Source organism: Ambystoma mexicanum, chromosome 5p (genome assembly GCF_040938575.1).
Source record: "Ambystoma mexicanum isolate Mex_15411 chromosome 5p, UKY_AmexF1_1, whole genome shotgun sequence".
In the NCBI taxonomy this organism is placed as follows: domain Eukaryota; kingdom Metazoa; phylum Chordata; class Amphibia; order Caudata; family Ambystomatidae; genus Ambystoma; species Ambystoma mexicanum.
Window position 1 is genome coordinate 87,517,118 of NC_090930.1, and position 26,588 is coordinate 87,543,705.

Genomic DNA, 26,588 nt, shown 5'->3' on the forward strand with positions numbered 1-26,588 from the left:
ATTACCAGCTTCCCATATACTCAGACTTTCTCTGGTGGGAAATTGATTGAGGCGATATTTCATGAAGATCGCTCTGCGATTTTTGTCTGGTAATTTTTGTAGGTATGGCTGAGTCTCATTCAGTTTTCTCTCTTCATTGGGCATCAGCTTCATAATTCTGTGTTTTTTGCTCGTGTCACCAGTATCGATCCAGTCTTGAGCCCAGAGCAATGTTTTAACCTTATTTGGATTTTCTTGTAGCTGACATTTGTCCGCTCCTATGTCACTAAGAATTTTTTCGCAGCGTTGAACCCACATTTAGAGGACAGTGTCGCCGGGCTCTTTGGCTGGATCTTTTAAGATGTTATATTGTAAATGTGGCTTCTCTGCGGATACTTTGGGAAATTCATATAACGTGTTCCACGTAATCCTCGTATTGATGGATAGGAGACTAAGCTCATATCTCATACAGGCAGTTGGCACGCCTGGAGGTAATCGCAGAACCTTGGACCAGAAAGAGTGCTCTAGTGAGGCCCAGACTTCGGCAGGACATCCAAAGGCACAATCTGCTCCGTGGATTAAGGCCGGGATGACTTTCATTTTATAGAATGTTAGAACCGGTTTTAATGAGTGTTTTCCATATTTCATGTTCACGATGCACGCTTGCGCTGTCAGTTGTTTGCACTTGGACTTGACCTTTTCCAGCCATGGAGCGTCATTGATGCTTGAGCTCAATAGCATGCCCAAATACATTGATTGTTTTTTTTGGATCGATCGTGCCTTCACCCAATTTCCAAATGCACTTTTTTTTTCCAGCAGGTTCTTTGTTCTTTTGCAGATCTTGCAGGATTAGAATTTCTGATTTTTGCGTGTTCACATGAGTTAGAATACCAAGTTTGCATTGCAGACCTATTGGAGTCAAGTCCAAAAGGACTAGGTCGTCCGCATACAGTAGCCAGTGAACATCTTTTCCATTGACTTTTGGAGAGAAAATGTTTGCGTTTTTGTAAGCGTCACCCAGGTCTGAGATGAAAAGATTAAAGATAATCCAGGCCAGAGGACACCCTTGCTTTACTCCTTGATATGTTTTTATTGGAGCTGATAGAGTTCCCCTTTTATCCAGTGTTATTGTTATTCCAGTCAGACATTTTCTTCCATCGATACTGTCAAAAGCTTGTGACAGGTCCACAAATGCAAGGTAGATCTTTTTGTTTCTTTTATTGCCTCCATCTTGAGAATATTCAACAGAAGGAGGTTCCGGCCACAGCCAACGCCCTTGACAGCGGCAGTCCAAGTGGTTTGAATCTTGGATCCACTTGAGAAGTTGTTTCTGCAGTTTGGTCGCAAATATTTTTCCCAACACATCCAGTAAAGCGATTGGCCGGTAGTTTTTTGGTTCCGCTCTATTGCCTTTTTTGAATATTGGGATAACAATCGCAGTTTTCCAGCTAGTTGGTATATTTCCTTCATTGGCAATTGCAGCAAACAGTTTAAAGAGAAAGTTGGCCCATTCTTCTGGATTTTGTTTGAGTATGAAGTTCGTTAGGCCATCTGGTCCAGATGCCCTTGAAGAGGAGCTTCGTTGGATGCTTAGTAACATGTCCTCTTTGTCAAACTGATGGTCCTATTTTGGGAGCTGAGGCAAAGAAGGGTCAATGGTGGAGGTTTTTTTTATCGTAAAGTGTGTTGTAGTGTTTGATACAGTCTTTTTCACACACCATACTTAGTTGAATTGCGTCTTGGTCGCAGTCAATGCTATTTATCAATTTCCAGAACTCAGAAGAGTTTTTATTATTGAGGCTGGCAAGCATTGAATCACTGTCACTTTGGCACATGATTGCTTTGTGGGAGATATGCCAGTTTTTGTATTTTTTTTACTGGTTTTATTCGCCTGATTTTGTTGTTCAACTTCAAGGTTTTTATGTTGCTTCAATTCTTTTTGAAGTTGTCGCTTTCTTTCGAGGACTTGTCTATCAAAGAGGTGTTTAGGTTGAAAGGATGATCTTGACGTTCCTCTATCGGTGGTCATGAACTGCTCTAGAAGGCAGTTATATTCAAGTCTCATTTCTGTTGCGTTGGTTGCATATTTGTCATAGGACTCTGTTAAGATCTTAACTTCTTTGGGCTTTATTTTTAGCCGAGATCTATTAGGTTCAGCAGTAACTTGATTGTTCCATAGTTGAGGTTTTTTGGTATTTGCCATCTTTAGTGATAGTTTTAGTTGGCTGTGATCACTGTTTGAGTCAGCCGTAATTTTTAGTGACACAGCTCGTTGTTGTAAACTGTCTGATATAAAGAAGTAGTCTATAGTAGAAGACTGGTTCATACTTCTCTAAGTTGTTTCTGGAGGAATGTCACCTGTGATGTTCCCATTCACTATATGAAGGTTTCTTTCCTCGAGATCGGTACACCATTTGTTAGCCAATTTTTGTGATACATTTTTAGGTTCAGTGGCATTTAGCTCATTCACACAGTCTATATTGAGATCACCACAACATATGATGTTCGGATTTTGGTGATCACTGTTTATTTCATCGAACAGGTCGCACACCGTCTTTATAAACTTGTGTCTTCCCGCATTTTTGTGGTGCCAGTAAATATTGATGATGTGAATTTGAACTGTGGTGTTACTCAATTTGTTTTTTGCAACAATCACGGAGTACTGTATGAATGGAGATGGGTTTGATGATTTTGCTAGTTTCCATCCAGAATTTTTCCTAATCATGGTCAAAAGTCCAGCAGACGGGCGTCCCTTCGGTCTTTTTATGGCAGGATTTATTGCTAGCTCATATGCATCTGACAATGGGCAGTTAGCCATCCATGTTTCTTGAAAGCAGATGGCAGTTAAATCGTCACTCCGATTTTTTGTAGCATTGAACAAATGTACGAAGCCTCTTGCATTCCATGATAAAATGTTTGTGGTAGGGCCAAATGGCCCTTGTTGGCATTAGCTCGATTTACTACCTAAGACACTAGCCAGCGAATTCCAGTTTGTGTTCTTAGTTGGCTTCTCTGTGTCTTGTGCTACATTGTTTTCATTGGTCACGGTATTAAAGTTTCCATTTATCGTGATTTTAATTTGTTCACCAAGCGTGAATCGTGTTTGACTTTTAGCATTGCTATCTTTTTCAAGTTGAAGTCCTTCAGACCGCTTGTCTATTTGCTCAGCCGTCATTGATGTTTGGACGGCGACAAGCTTCTCCACGTTTTTTGGTTGACCTTTGTCTGCTTCTGCGCCATTTCTTGATGAATCTTCGGAAGTTACTGCTGTCTGAGATGAAGTGCCTTCTTCATGAATGTCAAACCCCAGAGACAACAAGAAGTGAATTGCATTAGTAAGTAGATCACATATTAATCTGGAATTGATGTGAAGCCGGACTTTGTCGTTCTGCTGATCATTGACAAATTGGACAGTTGAATGTTGTTTGATTCGATGGAGCGAAGACCAGGTACATGGTGCAGTAGACCTAGTACGTTATTTCTGTTTAATGTTCGACCATCCTTTGTGTCTAATATTCGTTCAAGAATCAAAACATGCCTTCCAGGTTTCTTGTGTTTTTCAGTTTACTGACTATTTTTTTGGTTGGAGTATCTCCGTGTTCCATCGTTTCTGTTGAAGGTTGTTTTTATTGAGAGATCCTTCGTTCAGGATTGTCTCAATGGGTCATGAGATGGAATGTGCAACCCCTGAGTTTCATCGGCATTGTTCCCCTTCGCCTCATCCGGTGAGTATCTTAGAGAATTGCTTTCGTATGGGTTTTTTTCCACACCGTTTGGTGCTCCCTGCCACTTTCTTTTTTCATCCATAGTCTCGAACTTTGCCTCTTGTTGTGTTATTTTTGAGGTTTTAGTATCGACCTTAGGGGGGATTAGTTGGCAAATTCTTCCATACTTTGTCAAGTCCTGCATGAGTTTTGCCATTGGCTTATCATCAGGATGTGTCACTGATGGTTCCGCACAGTTTTCAACACTTTGCACATCACTTTCTTCAAAACAGGATTCTTCATCATATGTGGATCGGTTGAGCAGCTCACTCTGTAAATGTTCCTCACTTTCATCCACGATAATTGTTTCTTCGATGATGGTCTTTTCAATTGGTTTAGGGTTTGACAGAACTTTTTTGAGGTTTTCGCTAGTCTGTTCTGTGTTTACGAAGACATTTACTGCCTTCAAGTTCCTAAGGAATTTCCTTGAGCCCAAGTTATTTTGTTTCCTTTAGCATTTTTGTTTTTTTTGGTTTTTTTCTAGGGCTTTTTGAGTTAGTCATGTTCGTCTTTTGGAATATGTGTTTTAACCAAAGGAAGGAATCATAAACAACTAATTATGTCAAACAATTGATGTACCCTCAGAAAACAGCATCTAAAACTAGCCACTTAACAAATATGGGCTGCAATCTAGATTCTATATACTCAATAACAAACAGTATTACCTAAAATATAATTTTTAATTCATTATTCTCTTTTTAGCACACGAAACATTAAACAAACATACACACATCACATAGTAATATACATAATAAAATTATTCCACCTAGCAACTTCATAGTCACCAAATACTAGATCGCAAAACAACAATGGCAACTCAATTATTCTTATTCCCCACTGTGTTGAACAAGCCCAACTTATAGAAGTTTCTGTCCTATATGTTCCAGGTAACTGGACATTCTTCAGGGGCGGAAGTATTCTTGTGCTTCAGGTAGATCTTTCTCATTTACACACGAGATTCCTAAATCTAAGGGTACACAAAAAACATCAACATTATTAATGGGCATTATTGGTCTAATAAATAAACCTAGCCAATCCCTAATCACCAATAGGGTGGAAAGGTATACAACAAATAATATACCTGAACCAGTAGACAGAAGAAATAAATGTCTTCAGCCTTAATAGCAACAACCATTCTTGCTCTTCACTTCTCTAGCAGATAGCGGGATTCCCTCTAAGTACCAGATACCTACAACAAATGCACACAAACTAACTTCAGTCAGTGAAAGTCTATAGCATCATTACTAACTGGGGCATGGTGACCCACACACATAGAGGGCCCAGAACCAAACGGGACAAAAAGCTCACCCTGAGGTCTGAGAGCTATTCTTCTCCTTGACGCAACCATTTAGTGGTAAACTGAGTAATCCTTTAATATCCCTTGATATGATATGATATTATTATATGCATGTAAGATTTTAGTCTGAACAGATAGCCAAAGGTAGGACACCCTCTGGAAGTACAGTTTGTTCCACCTAGATAATAGTGATCCTTTATTTTGAAATAGTTTTGTGCAAAATCTTTTCTTTAGTAAAAAATATTATTGTCCCTATGGGTCGGCCATGTTTTTTTAAGGCTAAGTGGCTTTATTTTAGAAAACTTTCCTATGGACCTTACCAGAGTTTTCGTCCATTAAACGCACGCGAAAACAAGCACCTGTGAGCCGCCATTTTCTGATAATCCTATCTTTTCCCCGATCGCCCTGGCGGACCTGCTTTTGCGGCACTAAATCAATTCCCCCGCCCCTGAGCCTGACGTTATCAAAACATTCATATTCCCCGCCTCTCCCCGTGACGTTACTGTGCTGCGTAGGCAAACACGCCCAGTCGTCTTCTGCGCGACTCCACACAGAACCCGGAAACCAACACAGATCAACTCACAACACAGCGCGCCACAATTCGGAATATGAAACTGTACTTTACAATGAAACAGCAACACGGTACATTTGGTAAAGTACATTTATTTGGCATCAAATGTTTAGAGAATATTCATATGAACTCCGGAAGACATTTATTTTCTTTTATCTGTATCCGCAATAACTGTTCCGTTTCATCTTGGGTCACGCGCTGTTCCATTATGGCACACAGGGTGTTCATTTTCGTAAAAAGAATCACTTTGGAAGTACGTTGAACCGCAAGGCTGTTCCATCAACTAGGCACTAGTCCAGCCTAAAGGTTGGTATGTTGCTTCTAGCCACTAGTCCAGCGTAAGGGCATGTGGGCCCTTGGCGATCGTCCCATAATATGGTGATCGTGCTCCAGTTGTTGACACGAAGCTGCAGGTGTCTGCTGAAGAATCCGTCCGCCGGTGTCTCAAACAGGTGGCAGTTGCAGAACGGGATGAAATACCTGTTAAGAAAACAAATAAATGATAATTAGTCTCGCTAGCCGAACTTCATTAATATTACTCATTTCATTCATTACGGCCGATCAGAAACTATTTGCTTGCAAGGTTAGTTCAATGGAGTATGTTCTTCTCTAACATAAATGTGAAAAGTAACGAGATAAATCTAGGGCAACACACAATGATAAACGACACTCTACATGCATGAGGAATGATATGATATATGATATGGCATTTCTAATGCGCGTATACTCAAGTGTATAGTGATACTGAGTGTCAAGTGTATACTGATCGCGCATGGGGATGGGCTGTACAAGGATAGTTGAATACAAATTAAATAATAGGGCCAGCTATTGGCAAGTGCAAGGTAAATGCCGGGACAAGGGGCTGAAGGATACAGAGACAGTCCCGTAGTGCAGGGAAAAGTGGCTGGGCCAAGGAGCGAGATCGGTGACACCAGTGAACCTGCATGCCCATGTGCCCACTACGAACAGTGTTAACATCTTTTACAGTCTTCATTCATTTATTCATGCATCCATTCACTAAATCTTCATTCCGGTATAAAAGCGTGTAGAGATTTACTTACATTATATTTGAAATTTCCATTGTGTCTCTTCGTAATGCAGTCTGTAAAACGGACTGTGCTCTTGACAACGATTTTTCGTATACTGAACTAAACTGAAACTCTAGTTTCTGAATTTTCTGCCTTATCGTCTCTTACGTTATTGCGCACTCCCTTCAAATGTAGTTCTTTCGGCATGGTCCCTGTCTCAAGGTCAAAAAACAATAGACCCTTATACTTCCAGTGCGACTTGTGGGCCTCATCTGCGCACTGTCCTTCGCATTCTTTATTTGCAACATCACATAGTATAGGCATCTGTGAGAACTTGAAGTTTAGAATCCGTCTATGTAGTGCGCCTCAATGTGCAAATGCGAACTGGCTTCTCTCCCAAATGCCATGGCCTGCTTGGCTGGCGCGTTCAAAGTGCCCGAATTTTGTCCCCGTTGTCTGCGAGCTTTGCAGCCCAAATTGAAACATTTAATTTTTTGCGGAAGGTCAGGGAAAGCATAAAGTACAACAGGAGTTGAGTTAAAAGTGAGATTTATTGTTTGTTTGTTTTATTTTTTGCAATACGCAAGCCTCCCCTCCGTTAACAGTGTGCAGCATTTACATTTACATGAGATGAGACATGAGAAAAATATATACATACACATATGTGAGGTGAATAGAGAGAATTCAAAGATGACACCCAGCTCCTTCGCCACCCATGATGGTGAAGTTGGTGGTTAGGTTTACTGGTACACTGTACAATAACATTTATTTACAAAAATACAATCCTATTGCAATTATTTAAACCGCGATTTGTACTTTACAATCAGCTGTGCATCGGGTGGGCATGGCACAGTCGCAATGTTTGGTGGCAATGGATCACTGCTCTGTACAGAAACGTCCAAAATTCCATATCTGTGCTTCTCTAGCACAGCAACAATAAGGCCTTTCACAAAGTCGAACTGCATTTCATCATAGACTGGTTTGATCACCCATTGCTTACTTCGTTTTGAAAACACCTTGGTGTAGCGAGGCATCCTTACTTTGCCCTAGATTGTTCACGTCCGACATTGCTGTTATGGGCCAAGACGGCTAGTAGAGTGCGATGTTTCATGCCCCGAAAGCTAAAATGCAAGCGCTTTGGCCTGTACTTTAGGCACATATTGTGGAACACCTCCAAATCTCCTGTGTGACAGAATTCTGTCAGTCCTCTCAAATCTCTTGATAGAGTTTTGTCGAAAACAATCTTCTCAATGGCTTTGTGTGTCGGTGATGATGGAATCAACCGCTTCTTCTTCCGTGCCTCCTCTGGGGACAAAGGGCCATGTTCACATTGGTGGAAATGTTCATTTGCTGTCTAGCGGTGAACGTTGGTACAGTGGTGCATCAATGACCGCCATTTTTCTAGTAGTATTTCCACTGACCCCTCGCAAGTTTTTGAGCTCCACCAAAGATGGTTGGTGATAGAATGTGACCACTGCAAAATACTTTCAAAACCTTTTTTTTTCCTGCAGCCAAGATTTTCTTTTTGATAGATTTAGCAAGATGCCATACGTCAAATTGATGTTTAATATGTGGGAACTGCTCTCTCATTGTCTTGGCAATTGAAACGTGTCTATCCGTGGCTATGAGCTCGATGTCCATCCCCCTCGATTGTAGATCTTGCACTGATTTTATAAATCCTAGTTTCTCCATGGCCACTGAGGATGTACATTGTGTTACCTGCACGACCACCGAACTCACAATTTTCTTACTCTCCATGTCCTGAAAGTGGTAGGTGCAGTACTTGGCAGAAAATCCAGGGCTATCGCACTGTCCATCGCCGGCTAGCCTGAATCGTTTGCCTTCGAATGTACTTGCTAGAGACAATTGTTCAATTCTCCAAGCATCACTAATGGCCGGAAACAGATAATCACGTTGGTATGTGTAGTACAGTGCACTAGAAATGAAATGGAGTCCCACAAACTGAAAGAAAGCCTCTAACTTCCTAAAACTGGAGCCACTAAACAGTGATGCAGCTGCACACAGTAGATTGCCTGCTGGCAGTTTCCCCAGCATCGGTTGTGCAGACCATGAGAACCTATGATTTAATCTACAGGCGGCATTTATTTTGACGTTAGTGCCTTTCATTTTACGAGTCACATTAATCAATGGCTTCCCACATACTTTCCCTCTAACGGAATGCCCACATTTCAGCATACTTATAATATCCATCAAACAACTGTCGAATACTATGTATTTGCTCTCTTTCATTAGACTATCATCCTGCGTCAACGTTGTTTCAGCTGTTGACGCTGTGGAGATGTCAACACATTGGAAAGTATTATCGCTGCCATCAAGTATTGTTGCGTCTATGGATGCTGCGGCTGGTTCATTCTCTCTCATTTCAACATCTGCTAATTCAACATTGATGGGAGAACACAACAATGTCGACATGTTTTTTGGTGGCAATTTTTTGGCTGATGTAGATTGTGTAAATTGATCTGAAACTACTTCAGAGCTATCTCCAATACATTCAATAACATCTTCTTGTGGTGGTCCGGTCGCACAGTAGCTATGGTCCAATGCAACTTTGCTGTAGTCTCCAATCAGAGCTAATTCATGTTCTGGCCATTGGACATGAGCATCTCGAGCCTGAACACGCCTCGCCTCAATTAATAGTTCCTCCATAGTGTACATGGTCTGGCAAGCCACATCTCTCATTCGCTTCACTGTCTGTGTGTGTATAGTTCTGACGCCCACGGGTAACTGGAGGAGAGATTGGAAAAGGGATGTTCAGTTTAAACACAAGATGGAGTGTAGTAGAATTGACTGGAAAAAAACATAAAATAGTCCCCACCACAAAACATTTTTTTAAAGTTATTAACTGTTTGTAACTAACCTTTTTTTGTTTTTTTTTCTTTGCAACTTTTTTGACTCGACCTTCAACATCTGCACGCTGTAGCTCCGATTCGTTTTCGCATGACCTCCCTTCCTCTTGCGCAGCAACAAGTATATTTTCTGTATCCGCATAGACAGCAAGGAATGAGGCTCCATCGTCTCCCTGAAACATAGTACTTTCATTACTATGTATCAAAATATTGTTAGCATAAAACACGTGAGGACGAACACACAGGTACATCTCAATAGCCAAATACGATTTAAACATTGTGTGCAACAATCAAACGACAAGTATTCGACCAGTGATGATCTATTTCGATGGAACTGTCAGTATCCATACCTCCGGCTCTGCACGGACAGCCATGAATGGTTGTATTGGAGAGGAGGCATCCGCATCTCCCTGAAACACAATACTTGCATTAGTATGCTTTTCAATATTGGAAACATAACACACACTTGGGGTCGAACGCACAGGTACATATAAAGAGATAACCGCGAAAGATGCATTGTCCAAAAGAATCAAGGAAAATCCAAATATGATCACATTTCATCGACTTATTTCAACGATTCCTTTACATCTGCATCATCTAAATGAGATGTTGTGATTGGGGTGGAAGCTCCGTCGTCTCCCTGAAACACAGCACTTGGATTAGTATGCTTTTCAATATTGGAAACATAACACACACTTGGGGTCGAACGCACAGGTACATATAAAGAGATAACCGCGAAAGATGCTTTGTCCAAAAGAATCAAGAAAAATCCAAATATGATCACATTTCATCGACTTATTTCAATGATCCCTTTACATCTGCATCATCTCAATGAGATGTTGTGATTGGGGTGGAAGCTCCATCATCTCCCTGAAACACAGCACTTGCGTTTATAGGGAAGAAAGTATAGCAAATGGAATCACGTTATATGATCATGCATGATGGAGCTGTCAGTATCCATACCTCGTGCTGCTGAAGAATATCTATGGATGTTGCAAATGTAGTGCGCACTTCCGAAAGCTGTTGCGCCGAATCGTATACTTGAATGTCAGGCTCTGCATCAAGTGTAGGGGTTGATGCTCCATCGACTGCCAGAAACATAGTACTTGCATTAGTGAGGATTACAATTGTGCAAACATAACATACACCTGGGGTCGACAGCACAGGTACATATCAACGGATAACCACGAATGAAACATTGTGTAGAACAATGAAACAACAAGAATTCCAGCTCTGATGATGATGCTCGATGGAGCTGTCAGTATCCATACCTCGTGCTGCTGAAGAATATCTATGGATGTTGCAAATGTAGTGCGCACTTCCGAAAGCTGTTGCGCCGATTCGTATACTTGAATGTCAGGCTCTGCAACAAGTGTAGGGGTTGACGCTCCATCGACTGCCTGAAACATAGTACTTGCATTAGTGAGGATTACAATTGTGAAAACATAACATACACCTGGGGTCGACAGCACAGGTACATATCAACGGCTAACCACGAATGAAACATTGTGTAGAACAATGAAACGACAAGAATTCCAGCTCTGATGATGATGCTCGATGGAGCTGTCAGTATCCATACGTCCTGCTGGTGAGGAACATCTAGAAACGTTGTAGATGTGGCGGACGCTTCAGCATCTCCCTGAAAGACAGTACTTGCATTAGTATGGATAACACTAATTATAACTGAAAACAAACACCAGTGGACGATAACTAAGGTGTATATCAATTGGAAAGCAGTAACCAAACATTTGGTAAAATAATTACACGATAGAATAAAACTATTACTTGACATGCATAAAACAAGTATGTAGCGATTAGCCTAATAAGATTACCTGATACGCGATAAAAGTGGTTGATAACTGCGACCACGTCAAGGATGTAGACTGTTCTTGCTTCAGATTGAAGGGATAGTCAAGAAGTTGTAAATGTCAATTAATGATTGATAATGAAATGCCAATATTAAAAATAGCCATGTAAGCCGACAGAATTCTTGAAAAATGCTCAATACAGCACAGTTCCCTGTCCCCATATATATATACATTGCGTTTGAGGGTTATGAAATCGAAAAAGAATATATTGATAAATGTCATTATTCCAAAAACTATACACTCATATCAATATCGAAATTATTACAAGGGATAGAACACCTACAATATCAATTAATCCATTCGGCTACCTACACACTACCGCAAGGCCTAAAGCTAAATCCGGACACTTGACTCACCGGTGGCGGAATGTGGACGAATAGAGTGGGAATAGCGTTTTCGAGCAATTTCCGTGTCGTTCGCCGTTTATTCTTCTTTGTTACCCAAGAAGTTGTGTACATGTCCAAGGAAAAGTGCCGGCTGCAGATGCGGTATCGATTGCCCCTCTTGTCCTCCAAGACTTGTTGGACTCTACTTTCCAGCTCATCCAGTGGATATCCGCAATGTCTGACCCATTCTCTTATTCGATCGACAGTTTTCGGGAATACATGCATTGTAGTTCCTTCAGATTTCGCATGGGTCTTCGAAGGGCAACCGCTAATCGAACAGGCAGGCATTGTTGATAAATCTGAAAAGTAAATATCGACATTATTATACAATCTTCAAGAATAAAGATTTGATACAAAAGTAAATGAATCATACAATGATCAATGCAAGGTTTGTTTTGGTCGCAGGAACTGTACCAGTTCATTATGTGCAGCTTAGTATTTGCATAAATTGCAGAAATGTATAAATGATGAGACTAAAATCTGAACATGTGACTCATCCCTTGGATGTTCTGTATTGCACGAGAAGGAAACATGCTTACATCATAGACTGGATCCCCGAAGGATGCAATTTGATGACAATAGACACAGATGAAAATAAATGGATCTATTGATAGCATAGCAATGGAAACTATAGTCAATAGCAATGAGACCAATGAACATAGCACTATTGTGTACTCTACTCGCAAATAGATAGAAATTTAAAAATCTGCGAAATATGACTAGGATACATGGCCTTACCTTGACCAACAAACAGTCGGATTCAGCAAGCAGAGCAGTATGTTGCAGGAGAATAGGTGGGTGGCCACAGGTAGCACACTGATGGGTTTGCTATAAGCGGTCACAGAAGTTCACGGATAGCAAGACGACGACCAGATTAGCGTAGATCTCGGTGGTGGCCAGGTAAAACGTTCAGGAGTTGACTTGCAAAGCACAAAGATGTTCTCATGAGACATATCAAGTGGTTTATAAAGTATTTGGAACAGGGGTGTGTTTGTGAATGAATGACGTATGTATGTCGTGGTCTTAGGGGGGCGGCCTGCTTGAAGGGGAGGCCTGGCTGGAGACACGGGGTCTGAGGAGGCCATGTAAGCAATGGCCCCTTGGCGTGGGACACCTTTTGAAGTGTACATGCTGTTTGGCACCTTGGCCTTTCGCGCCCGTCACAGCCCTCCATGCCAGCGCTCATCCCCGGGTGCGAACCGCCTTTGATAGAGGGGGTGGGATGGATGGGCCTGGGGCGTGCAGATAAGGCACAGGAAGACTGCTGAATGGAGACACACTTATGTGGATTGCAGGGGGGCGGCCTGCTTCAAGGGGAGGCCTGGCTGGAGACACAGGGTCTGAGGAGGCCATGTGACCGATGGCCCCTTGGCGTGGGACACCTTTTGAAGTGTACATGCTGTTTGGCACCTTGGCCTTTCGCGCCCGTCACAGCCCCCCATGCCAGCGCTCATCCCCGGGTGCGAACCGCCTTTGATAGAGGGGGTGGGATGGATGGGCCTGGGGCGTGCAGATAAGGCACAGGAAGACTGCTGAATGGAGACACACTTATGTGGATTGCAGGGGGGCGGCCTGCTTCAAGGGGAGGCCTGGCTGGAGACACGGGGTCTGAGGAGGCCATGTGACCGATGGCCCCTTGGCGTGGGACACCTTTTGAAGTGTACATGCTGTTTGGCACCTTGGCCTTTCGCGCCCGTCACAGCCCCCCATGCCAGCGCTCATCCCCGGGTGCGAACCGCCTTTGATAGAGGGGGTGGGATGGATGGGCCTGGGGCGTGCAGATAAGGCACAGGAAGACTGCTGAATGGAGACACACTTATGTGGATTGCAGGGGGGCGGCCTGCTTCAAGGGGAGGCCTGGCTGGAGACACGGGGTCTGAGGAGGCCATGTGACCGATGGCCCCTTGGCGTGGGACACCTTTTGAAGTGTACATGCTGTTTGGCGCCTTGGCCTTTCACGCCCGTCACAGCCCCCCATGCCAGCGCTCATCCCCGGGTGCGAACCGCCTTTGATAGAGGGGGTGGGATGGATGGGCCTGGGGCGTGCAGATAAGGCACAGGAAGACTGCTGAATGGAGACACACTTATGTGGATTGCAGGGGGGCGGCCTGCTTCAAGGGGAGGCCTGGCTGGAGACACGGGGTCTGAGGAGGCCATGTGACCGATGGCCCCTTGGCGTGGGACACCTTTTGAAGTGTACATGCTGTTTGGCACCTTGGCCTTTCGCGCCCCTGACAGCCCCCCCCATGCCAGCGAGCATCCACCGGCGCGAACCGCCTTTATATCAATATACAGTATATCGCCTTTATATGAATGATAGTATATCGTTGCTTATCAATAACAAATTCCACATACCGCAGATTCTTGTGAGCCCAGACCCACACTTCAACCAGTGTATTATAGTGGACAAGACCCGAAGGTCTGTATAATCCAATGGTAATTGATAGTATAGATATATGTGATTCATTTAAAAAATCGAGACAAACGTGGTTAAAATAAATGTGGTGTTTTATTTTGTATCTTATTTTCATGACACAAAAATACAAGACTTTAAAGATTATACAGGTCAGGTTGCAGCACAGCGAGAGAAAATCCCCTGTACTGACCGCTGTCACTCGGGAACGTTTCTCTAATGGCACGAACGGCACAGACGGGTATCACTCTTCGAACGCGGTGTCCAAGCCTCCCGTGAAGCCACCATGTATAGGAACGATAGGCCACCAGCCTGTACCACCTGTGAAAAGGAATGAAACAAACTGTTTTTAAACGACCCAGATAAGTTTAATAAACGTTTGTTGTCAATGACAATTCTTGTAACTAATGGCATTTTACACGGACAAATGCTATCTAGACAATGCACACTATTCAACGCCTTACATGCGTTACAATGATATGTAGATGTAATTTTGGATATAGTAGAAGACCATGAAATAGGAGTGGCATGACAAGCAGAGTATACTTACTCGTTACTCGGATTACGAGGACAAACAGTTGCTCGAAGTTCGTGCATAAGCACCATCAAGATTCTCAACACGGCCCGTGTGAGGCAGGCTGCCCTGAAGTCTGGCAGCTCGGTGATGCATTGCGGTCGTGGCTCGCCTTCCGAAATGTAGGCCAGGCATCCCGAGTTTTCTCGGCAGCAGCAGTTCTCCTCCTCGGTTGGCATTAGCTTGCACCGATTGCATGTGCACCAGGTGGAGACGCCGTCCATGCGACTAGGCCCAGGCTCTTCATCTGTTGAATCGTCCTCCCAACTGCCGTCCGAATCCCCATCGTTTTCGCGTGCTTCCCTTTCCAGTAGTTCCTCCTCGCTATACTCAGGCTCGTACATGTAGGGCATTATTGTAGCCATTGTGGTAAACAGAGTAAAATAATTTACCGAGATGGTACAGGTGTTCACACGGGCTACAAGCGGCGAAGGTAGCTGACCAGAGCACTGCAACGAGTCACAGAATACTCAAAGTAACACAGAGAGAGGAATGGAATCGATAATCGGCTGCTGTGTGTTGTGAAACGGTCTGTTTATACTTATTGAGGAAAGAGGCGTCCTGCCATTTCCATGGCGACACGTCATTAGCTGAAGCGCAGCGAATGTTGACACGAGACGTGCTTTGGCGTTGGTAAATGGTCGGTACGAGTCTGCTGATGACAGGCTCAGGGGCGGGGGAATTGATTTAGTGCCGCAAAAGCAGGTCCGCCAGGGCGATCGGGGAAAAGATAGGATTATCAGAAAATGGCGGCTCACAGGTGCTTGTTTTCGCGTGCGTTTAATGGACGACAACTCGGGTAAGGTCCATAGGAAAGTTTTCTAAAATCAAGCCACTTAGCCTTAAAAAAACATGGCCGACCCATAGGGACAATAACATTTTTTACTAGAGTATGCCTTTAAGAGAAAATAAGGTGTATATAGGTAATAGTCATACCATACCACCAATAGATAACCACCTGTGGGGACATATTTTGTTGTTTTTTGCTATAGTCAATGTAGAAAGTCTGTCAGGTAATGATACTTGCCATGTTTGCTTTACCGTTGATGCATAGTAACTACAGATCAAGGGTAAAACAAAGGTAAGTGTTATTATGCAAATAGACATGTCTACATTTAATGTAGGCCAGCCAGTCTACCCATGTAAAACACTTTGCTTATCATTTTTTCTTTACTCTTGATGCATGGTACTGTGTGCATCAAGAGTACAGCCAAACAGAATGTCATGCCCCCAGCAGCCACCCACCCCTAAATCTGGGAGAGAGCTGAGACACAAACACAAACATGCACACAAACACTTTGCATGCTATGCCCACAATAATGTGAACAAACATCAACATACATACATGCATACACTCCATTCATGCATACAATCCATGCATGCATACATACACATTAAACAAGAGAGAACATATACCTTACATCCACTCACCCTTCATACTGCCCACACAGCCATGGGGAGGACCTCCCATCCTCTCTGGCATGTAGACATGGCCTCTCCTGTCAGTCAACATGTTCACGTTGTGATCGGTCCGCATAGTGAACAAATTGATTGACAGGGAAAAACTCCTCTCCTGTCAGGCAGCGTGTCTACGCATAATAAAGAGGGCCGGTGAGGCCATTCTTCAGAGACCCCACTAGATCTCATTTTTAGCCATTATGTTTGTTGCAGAGCTGTAAATGGCTCCCCAACAAACAAAAAAATAAAAAGCGTAGCGTCGGACGCAACCCTGCTTGGAGGCGGTCAGAAGAGCCCCCATGCAAATAAAGCACACAAGGGACTGTGCTGCCTGTCACTCATGCAACGTTTTAGCCTGCTGCTCTGGCGGGAGGTGAAATGGAGGTGGGGGGGAGTGGTGGGGCAGACCGCCACTTGCAGTTACCTATTTCCCGAGGCCCTGGTAGAGGTGTTTTGGGAGTGGTATGAGGTTTATATTTTCATCCTGGTTTAGTGCGGGATTGGGCTTGAGGTAGTTAGGCATCATGCATTTGCTTATTCGCTTGGGCACTTGCTGAGGGGGGTGTTGCGGTTGACAGTGTGACACTGGAAGATTGCAGCAGTTTCATCTGTTTTAGACGCGAGGACTGTTGCGCTATGTTTTTCAAACTCTGAAAGTAAACTCCAAAATTTAGGAAGAACTCATAATTGTCAGCCTGGGGCTGCAGGTGAACTCACGCAGGCACGCACTGAAAGGTACAGACAGTCGGATTTAAAACATAAATGAAATCCGGCCAGGTTCTCTCCCTGCAAGGATTGGGCATTCCGCCACCCTCCATTTTATTTCTGTAATCTGCCTGATGTTGTTTGGATCATTATCTGCATTTTCGCATTCCAGGGCAAAGGTTAGCAGTTCTTTTCTCGTGTAGTGAGTGAGTCGTTTGTTTCCCCTTACCCTGTTCCTGTGGTGCACTTGATGAGGTTTGCCGGGGGCTCTCAAAACGTGGAGGCAGGAAGCCCCAGCTCCTGCAGGATTAACTGGATGGCTTTTCAGCTGACATGGCGCCAATCCTGCCACCTGGCCTTTGCAGATGCCTTCCAGGGGCTGCAAACTTTCTGCCCAAAGAGGCGGGGAGAGGATGTGTCTCATGCCTGCCATACAAGTGCAATTAAAGTAAAAAACAATGCATGGCTACCTCGGAAGTAAATAACTCAGAATGCCTGCCACAAAAGCACGCTTCGCAATGAAAACATGATCCCAAATAAACCACAGAAATACTCTGTTCGTTGGTGTACCCAAATAACATCAAGTAATCCAATGTAAGGAGCCAAAAAACCCACCCTCGAATCCAAACTAACTGCCTAACCCCAACGCCTGCATTCTACCCTCAGTGCTACTCTAATGATGTAATATGCAAATGATGTCCTCAGGTTCCCAATATTATAAATATAGAGTGTCTTACTATTATCTCTACATCACCCTGTACATATTAGTCATACCTGCCTAGCCTCCAGACTCCGGGTTTATATCCATTTCTCCGTGTCTCTGGGGAAGACCCTGGAGTCTCCAGGTTTTCGGATCCCCCTTCAGTCCTCCATCCGATTGGCTACCAGCAGCAGTCTTTTGCAGCCAATCGGATTGAGGATTGGACGGGACCCGGAAACAGTGCGAATGCAGTATTACCGTGTTTATTTTGCTTAAACTTTAATTCTTTTTGGCCGGCTGGGCTTATGTTTTAGTTGCCATAAATTGAAGGGCGACGAAAACATAAGGCAAACTGGCAAAAAAGAATAAAAGCTGAAGCAAAAAAAAAAAGAAAAAAAAAAAAAACGCAGAATACTGCTTTCATTAAGGACACCGGACTGAAAGCAGTATTCCTTCAGCTTCCATTGTTTTTGGCCAGTTTGCTAGTGCTCAAGTTGAGGGTACACGCAGGTGGATGGAGTCCCCCCAGCCCAAATGAGAAACATTGAAGGGCCTCTTTGAATTCATGAATTAGCCGACCTCAGGGATTGAACCACAGCCATCGGGTTTGCATGCTAAACGCTTCACCACCCCACTATATAACCTCATGAAAAATAACAAAAATCTGAGGTGAAATGTCTAATTTAGGAACTGCAAGTTCAAGGGAAAACTTTTAATAATAATATTAATTTACATTTATATAGTGCTACGAACCCTCAGGCATCTGAGCGCTGCTTATTATTATTGACAGTGTGTGGTGCTCATTTATTGACCACGGAAGGATAAAAGGCTGAGTTTGGCACTGCTGAGATACGAACCTGGTCATCAGGCTCTGCACAGATGTCAAAACGAGTGCTCTACTCGCTGTGCTATCAGACCGGCTTTTGTATTGATTCTTGCAGTTTAAAATATGCACACATATTAACGTTTTCAAAAACATTATTTGAAGAAAATATCCTCTCTTGGTTTTGTGTGTGTGTTGCTTTTATGGAAGGCGAATGTCATTCGTCTCATGCAATTTAGGCGGTTATGCATGTCCTTGGACATTCACATTTATTGCATTCCACTGTAAAGTGCAAACTGCAAACGTCTTTCTAATGACGGCTACAACCTCCGAGTTTACCTTTTTGACCGGTGGGCGGGCCATGTGCAAATGGGCAGTCTTTTGAGACTGTGGGCGGGGCATACATCTCAGGTTCTTTGATTTTCAAATGTAGGCAGGTATGATGTCACTATAACACACAATGCTCTTACGTAAAGTCATCTTACCATTGGGCATAACAAGATGCATTTTTTGTGCAGGGACGGCTGCCAAAAGCTGTTTAATGTTCCAGTATGGCTCTAGTGTTAACACACATTTTATACCCAATCTAGTCTAATGTGCCCATATTCTACCATATTCCTGCCTACCACCACAAATAGTGACATTCTTCTGCCTATGATTAGGGACAGCCTCACATGGAAAGGCACATCATGCAGAAAAGGTACCTTAGTCACAAGACCAGGTACAAGCATATATGTAATGCACTGTACCCCATGCCCTGGTACTGTGGTCTTGTTCCAAATGCACTGTTAATTGACCATTTACTTATTGTCTCCCTCATCTGAATCCACATACCTTGAAGTCACCATCCCCACTCACATTCAGGACCATTCCAAGAAGGCCAACTTTCAACTCCTCAAAAGTATGCACAAGCCAAGGGACCGCATTTATCCAGCCCTAAAATCTTTCTACAGGCTCCCGGGCATGATGCTGGAAATGCATCGGAGGGACAGGGCCCCCGTATCTTTGCTTTTTACTGCTTTTTATTTTGTGTTCTGTCATGTTTTCCATGCAGGAGTTCACGTGGGATTCCTGGCGGTGCAGCTCTCTCTCTTTTGGTTTGGTGAACAGCCCCATTGGATACCCTTATGGCACCCATTGGTAGGGGTGCAACCCTGTGCCCCTGGTGTATGTTTTTGGGCACCTGTGTGTGATCCACAGAGCAGGGTATGGGCTGGTGGCAGCTCCGTGCTGAAATGCTTGGTGCCCTGAGCATCCTCCATTTTGGGATGCCCAGGCCCTGTCATTTGGAATCGGTAGATTCAGGATGGAGACAAAATGGCCCCCATGGTCTCTTGCCTTCCATCACCTGTTACCTTGATCTTCCCAAAGTCCCGGGAAGCCCTGCCTCTGTCCCTTCCCCCTGACTGGCTGCTGGGTGGAAGTTCCATATATGGTAGTCTGGGGAAGTGCCGACCAGACTGGCTGGAGCCTTCTCAACGACCGTATGTTGTGGGTACGCCTGTGGATGGGACCCGGGTGAATGGAGTGTGTGACGCATATACATTCTATGTTGTGGCTGTCTAGTATCTGGTGGTTGACACAATGGTTGAGACAGCCCTGCCCGAAACCGGTATGAATGCAGCTTGGAGTGTTGAATGGCTCGGTACTTGTCCCAATACACATAACTTGTTGTGAGTGTCTGGAGAGAAGTGAATGCCCTGAATGCACTGTGTGCCTGACTGGTTGCCTGTCTGCATGAATGCCCGTTGTAGTGATTGGATGCTTCAGTGTGAACCAGCATAATGAATGGGAGATCAACAGTATATCTGGGGACCTCTCATTGCTAGGAATCGTGTTCAGAAGTGTTCAGAGCTGAAGTCCAAACTACTAAGAGTAACTGGAGTGAAACTGACGCTTGACCTTGAAGCCCTGATGGAAGAGAAGAATTGTTGTTGCTCTCCTTCGCAATCTGAAAGCTGTTGTGTCTCCAAGGACTGACCCAGAGAGGACCTGGTAAGGCGCCCTCTTCCCGAGCTACAAGGGACCATCGTGCACAGCTGATCTTTGCCTAAGCTCCCTGGTAGACAGACCTTCGACAGGCTGCCGACCCGATACGGGGATTACTGCGGAACTCCAAGGAGAAGCGTCCAGACTGTTGTCCACCACTGTCGCCGACCACTGTTGCCGACTGGAGCCGCCGTGCTCCACCACTGTCACCGACGGCCGTCGCTGACTGGAGCCGCCGTGCTCCCATTGCCTAAGAACTTCATTGATCCAAGAACGCTCTCGTCCGCATCGTCGCCGCTGTATCCTGCTGGAGAAGGCCTGACCGCCGATGCGCAGAGGAGCATCCACCGGTGGGTTTTCTGCCACCCAAAGACCACAGAGACGCTGATGACTTGACGCCCTTGCTGGGCCACAGTTCTTCAAACTCTTTGCGGTCCAGAACTATCGCACGCCTCTTCCTGGCAGGACATTTACGCTTCCCAGTCAACGAGCACCGCTGGGAACGACGCAGCCACTTCACCGTCGTAGCTCGACCTGTTCTTTGTCAGACGTTCGACGACACGTGACTGCTGCCTGAAAGGGAGGACACTCCAGAAGGGCTGTCGATTCCCTGATGCGGAACGCTACAACGCCAAGGTACTGTGGGGTTGCAGAACTATTGGAAAGTCTAGTGTGAACAATACATGGACTGGGCTTGTGATACATCTTTGCTTTACAGGTTGCGCAGGTGGGGGGATCACCACACAGAACTGTGTCTAGGTTTCAGGGCCAGTATTCTGCCAATTGCTCAACCATCTTGCTTTCCTTCCTCTCTCTACTGCTGGTTTCCTCGTTATTCTGATCTGTGTGTCATTCTGACTGTATGCACTTTAATGAGATCTAATAACGTTAGTGGTACAACTTTAGAAACTGTATATATTTACCATTGTTGATTTTCGGAGTACAAAGTGAGTTATCGTGATATTGTATATACCATTGAACACTAATTATATAAAGACTGTGTTGTAACCGATACAGTGTGTGGACATTCCTTTGTGGGTGCTTGGGGACTACACTGTACTTAAGAACCAGCTCGCATCACCTCCTGAGAAGCTAGGCCTTGATTGCTCGACCACGTACCAATAATAGAGAATCTTGGCAGGGGTCCTCTGTGCCTCCTCTCTACCATATAGAGAGCAGAAGTGCAGACACCCCCACCGGCGTCTTTACACTGGTGGCAGCGGTGGGATGCTTATGGTTTTAAGACTCAGTGTATAACCGTGCCACTTACGAAGGATATCTGCACTTTATTAAATTAAGGTTTAGTCGTGTACAAGATAACTGCATTACAAGCAATGGAATCTATTGCGAATGGTAAATTGACTTGGATGAGCTTAGAGGCTCTCACAAGTGCTTGTGAAGCCTGGGAATTAGACTTTGTGGATAAGTCTAGGGCTGAGCTGATAGCTGCCCTGGTGGACTACCAGATCCATTGTGAAAATCTTGAAGGGGGGGGGATGCAACGAATGAGGACTCTACCCCGGGGGTTGTCACCTAATCTGATTCTGGGAATACCACCATTCCTGCTGCCTCTGTTCCAAACCCCAGCAGTTCCTTGGAACTTGAGTTATTAAGGATGAAGTTGGCCTTTGAATATCACAAGTTGGAAATTGATGCTGAGCTTAAGAAAGAGGAGTTGGCACAGCAAGTGGAGCTAAAAAATAGGGATCCAGAACTCAAAGACAAGGACACTGAATGTCAGCGAATCCATTAGAGAAAGCTTGAGTGGAGACTTCAGCGAAACCAGTTGAGAGTGTCAGGTCCCCGGCAACCAAGTTCATGAAAGATTTGGTTGGTGTGTATGCGGAGGGTTCTGATATCCTCCAATGGTTTGAAGCATTTGAGATGGCTTGTGCAATTCATGATGTTAATAAGACGGATTGAGCTAAGTGTTTGTTAAGCAGAGTGCCTCAAATTGGATATGACTGTATTCTGAAACTGAATGTGGAAGAAAGGGGTCTGTATGAGTGCATGAAGTCTGCTTTAATCGCCAAGTTTGGCAAAACGCCTACCCAATAGCTTAAACGGTTCAGGGATTTTAAGAAACGAGAAAATGTGTCTTGGGTTGACTGGGTGAGTGCTGCGCACATGAACATAATGGGGTGTATTGATGGTTACAAAGTGAAAACGTTTGTTGAATTGTCTCACCTCTTGTTTGTTGATCATTTCTTCGTAAGCCTGTTCCCCAGAGCTGCGTCAGTATGTTGCTGACCAGAACATTTTGGACCCCTTTAAGCTGGCTAGGTTGGCTGACAAGTGGGTCTCCCACCGTGTGTCCCCTAATGACTCCAGTGGAAAGGACAAGGACAAAGAGAAGGGGGCCTCTCAGAAAGCTGAGGAGTCCCAAAAGCAGTCACAGTTGGATAAATCAAAACCTTCCTCTCCGAAGACCCAAAAACCTAGTGGGATAGGTCTGTTGTGGGTGGTAGTAAGAGTAGTGGTCCGCCTGCTGCAAAGCAGGGTCCCCTTGGCTCCAGTACCGTACCCCACACTCCTGGCACTTGTTGGGATTGTGGGGCTCTGGACCACCGAAGGGGTGACCCCAAGTGTAAGGGTAAGGCACTTGGAGTTCTGGCTGCCAGCCTGACCTACCCCTACTCCGTACCTGAGGTGGAGGCCACTGTCCTCCCCTCCTCTACTGGGATCACCTTTGGTGCCCCTGTAGAGATTTCCTTAGTGTCCCTTGGGGCCTGGGACCAGTACGCAGAAGTACTGCTGACTATCCCACAAAACACTCGTAGGTTTTTGAAAAGTGTCCTCTTAAATGGCCAGCCTTCTACTGGTTTGAGAGACACTGGGGCAAGCATGACAGTGGTGGACAGGACCCTGCTCAAGCCAGAGGACTATGTAGGTGCTCCTCTGTGAACCACCAGGTTAGCTGGTGGGCCTCCCAAATTATCGCTTGTAGCCTTAGTCAACATTATGATTGGAGACAAGACAGCAAAGCTTCCAGTCCTGGTTCAGGACAACGTGCCTGCGAACATTTTGTTGGGAAACGATTTGGTCGAATTGGGGATGATCACGGATGGTCTACCCATGGCTGCTGTGGCAGTCACCCGCTCGCAGGTCACACAGGCTCCGGCTGTGAGCCTGGTACCCTTGCCGACAGGGAAACCCAAGGCATGAAAGAAAAAGAAGAGTAAGAAGGCTGCCTCTGTGGAGGGAGCCCCTGCTCTTCCTGCTGTTCCGAGAGCACCCATTGGGATCCATGCTCCGGACGGGCTGGGTCCAGTGGTAATTGCCGTCTTGACTCCTGTGGAAGACGAGCCAGAAGACTTTCCTGTGGGAGAGGCTCTTAATCCGGAGGGTCATCCCGACCTTCATTGCTTGTTGGCTGAAGGGGGACCCTCCCAGGCGGACTTCTTTAAGGGACAGAGAGAGTGCCACTCTCTACAGGGTTTGAGGACACAGGCCCTGTCCCAGGCACAAGGAGAAGTGCCTAGGACATTTTGGATTTATTGGGAGGGTGAGTTCCTTGTTAGCGAGCCCACTAAGCCTGAACCTGGTGCCCTCAAGACGTTTGTGGTACCCCAGGTTTACAGGCCCTTCCTGCTGCAGTTGGCGCATGAGGTGCCCTTGGCTGGTCATCTTGGGACCAAGAAGATGAAGCAGTGGCTCTCGGCCCATTTCTACTGGCCACGGATGGGAGTAGAAGTGGAGTCCCACTACAGGACCTGCCCAACTTGTCAGTTGTCTGGCAAGACTGGAGGCAGAGTCAAAACCCCACTGCAACCATTGCCAGTGGTTGGCACACAGTTTGAGAGGGTGGGCATTGACATCGTCGGTCCCCTTGACCCTCCCACGTCGGGTGGACATCGGTTCATCCTAGTCTTGGTAGATCATGCCACCAGGTACCCTGAGGCTATACCCCTTCAGACGGTTACGGCCAAGGTGGTTGCCCGGGCACTCCTGTGTATTTTCACCCATGTTGGATTCCCTAAGGAGGTTGTCTCTGATAGAGGATTCAACTTCATGTCAAGTTACATTAAAACCATGTGGAAAGAATGCGGAGTAACTTACAAATTCTCCACCTCTTACTACCCCAGACCAATGGTTTGGTTAAGAGATTTAACAAAACTCTCAAGGGCATGTTAGGCGCTTTGGAATAGCTCCTCAGGAAAAAGTGGGATCTTCTCCTGCCATGCCTGCTGTTTGCTTACCGAGAGGTACCTCAAGAGAGTGTTGGTTTCAGCCCCTTTGAGTTGCTCTTTGGACATCCCATGAGGAGGCCCCTCGCCTTGATCCGAGAAGGGTGGGAGGCCACCCCTCCAGGTCCCCGCCAAGCAAGTGGGGGAATATGTGTTAGGCCTCAGGTGGAGGATGACACAGATGATGGGTCAGGCAACAGCGAATCTTAAGGTCAGCCAGGAATTGAATAAGTACTGGCATGACCTTAAAGCATTGCAAGTGGATTGCACTCCGGGACAGGAGGTCCTCGCGATGGAGCCCACCAAGCCACGGGCTTTGGCAGATAAATGGACTGGACCCTTCTGTCAATATGGAAAAATGAATACCCTTCATTTGAATGATAGACGTAACTTGATGGCCGTGGGCCAACCGTCTTATGCACCGAATTGGAGATATATGAACTGCTATGCTTGACCGACGAGCGGCCATTTTAAATGTAGTAAGAATCGCCATTTTGCTTGTTAACCATTGCTCATTGCGTTTTGTCTAAAAACTGCTTTGCAACTTGCAATTCTTGCGGATTCTGCTTACTCTGCTCAACTGTTAACATTGTTGTCTGAATATGAAAGGACAAGGTCGCGGAACTGAAGAGTTTTTCTGAAACTCCTCATGAGTAGCCCAGAGAGGAATGCCCACGCTCCGTCTCTGTAGCTTTGGGAGGAAGCTGCAGGGCATTTAATCACTTCACTGCTGCCAGCCAGTCTCGTACGATGGTAGAATATGTTAGAATAATACAGTTAAAGGCTTGAATTATGCTTCTCTTACGGCCCCCCTCGCAAAACCCTTTAGAACGTGTTGGCTCCCAAGACACGAATAGTACCTCATAGATAGCAAAGCTTGGAATGTGGCTCTTCCCCCGTGTACAGATTGCTTCCAAGAACAGAACCACTGTGTTCTAAAAGATGCCTCCGCACTTTCTAAATTGCACATTGTTACTAGAATAGACATCGAAAGCATTATAATCGTCATACTCGTCGGATATGTCCATCGTCATCCCGAGTTCAAAGGAACTTAATACAGAGGGCTGTTGAACATGACTTTGCTGATTGTATGATATGCATTTTGTATATATGTAACTGATGTACGTAATTCGCTCTCTTGCATCCCTCGAGGTCTAGGAAACTCACCTTGCGGGGCGTGAGATCAGAATTGGCCAATTGATACTATCTTTTGCTTGCAATAAACCCTAGCATTGGGAATTTGAAACCTTGTGTCTGGCGCATCTTTTCGTGTATGGTCATTGCCTTGTTTCCATTGCACGAGGGACCCCTAGGGGCCCCTTTCACTTCAGGATAATCTCAAAGATGGGCGAGGTCAATTATCTGGTTGACATGGGAGCCTCGGGGGTAGCCCCTCAGGAATTCCATGTTAATACGCTCAAGCCATTCCACAGGTGAGCCGAAGTCTCATGTCTCTTGCTGGCTTCAGAGCAAGAAAAGGATGAAAGTCAGCCCCTTCCTGATTTGCTGCATAGCAACCCTCAGGATGACTCTGTGGAGAGGGTACATCTCCCTCCCGATCTGATGACAGAGCAGCAGAAGGCCTGCAGAACTTTGCTCCGGCAGTACACCTCTCTGTTCTCACTGACACCAGGCCTTACACCGTGGTGTAGGCACGAGATTGACACTGGTGACAGTGTGCCTGTCAAAAGCAGGTGCAACCGTATGTCAGATACTGTCAAGAACCACATCCAGGCTGAGGTCGCCAAGATGTTAGATCTGGGTGTTATTGAACCCTCAACAAGTCCCTGGTCCAGTCCCGTCGTCCTTGTCTCCAAGGCAAGTTCCCAGGCAGGTACCAAGGATTGGAGATTCTGTGTGGACTACTGAGGAGTCAATGCTGTCACCAAAACTGACGCAAACCCATTGCCCAGGGCTGATGAGCTTGTGGACACCATAGGTGCTGCCAAATTTGTGAGCACCTTTGACCTTACCTCAGG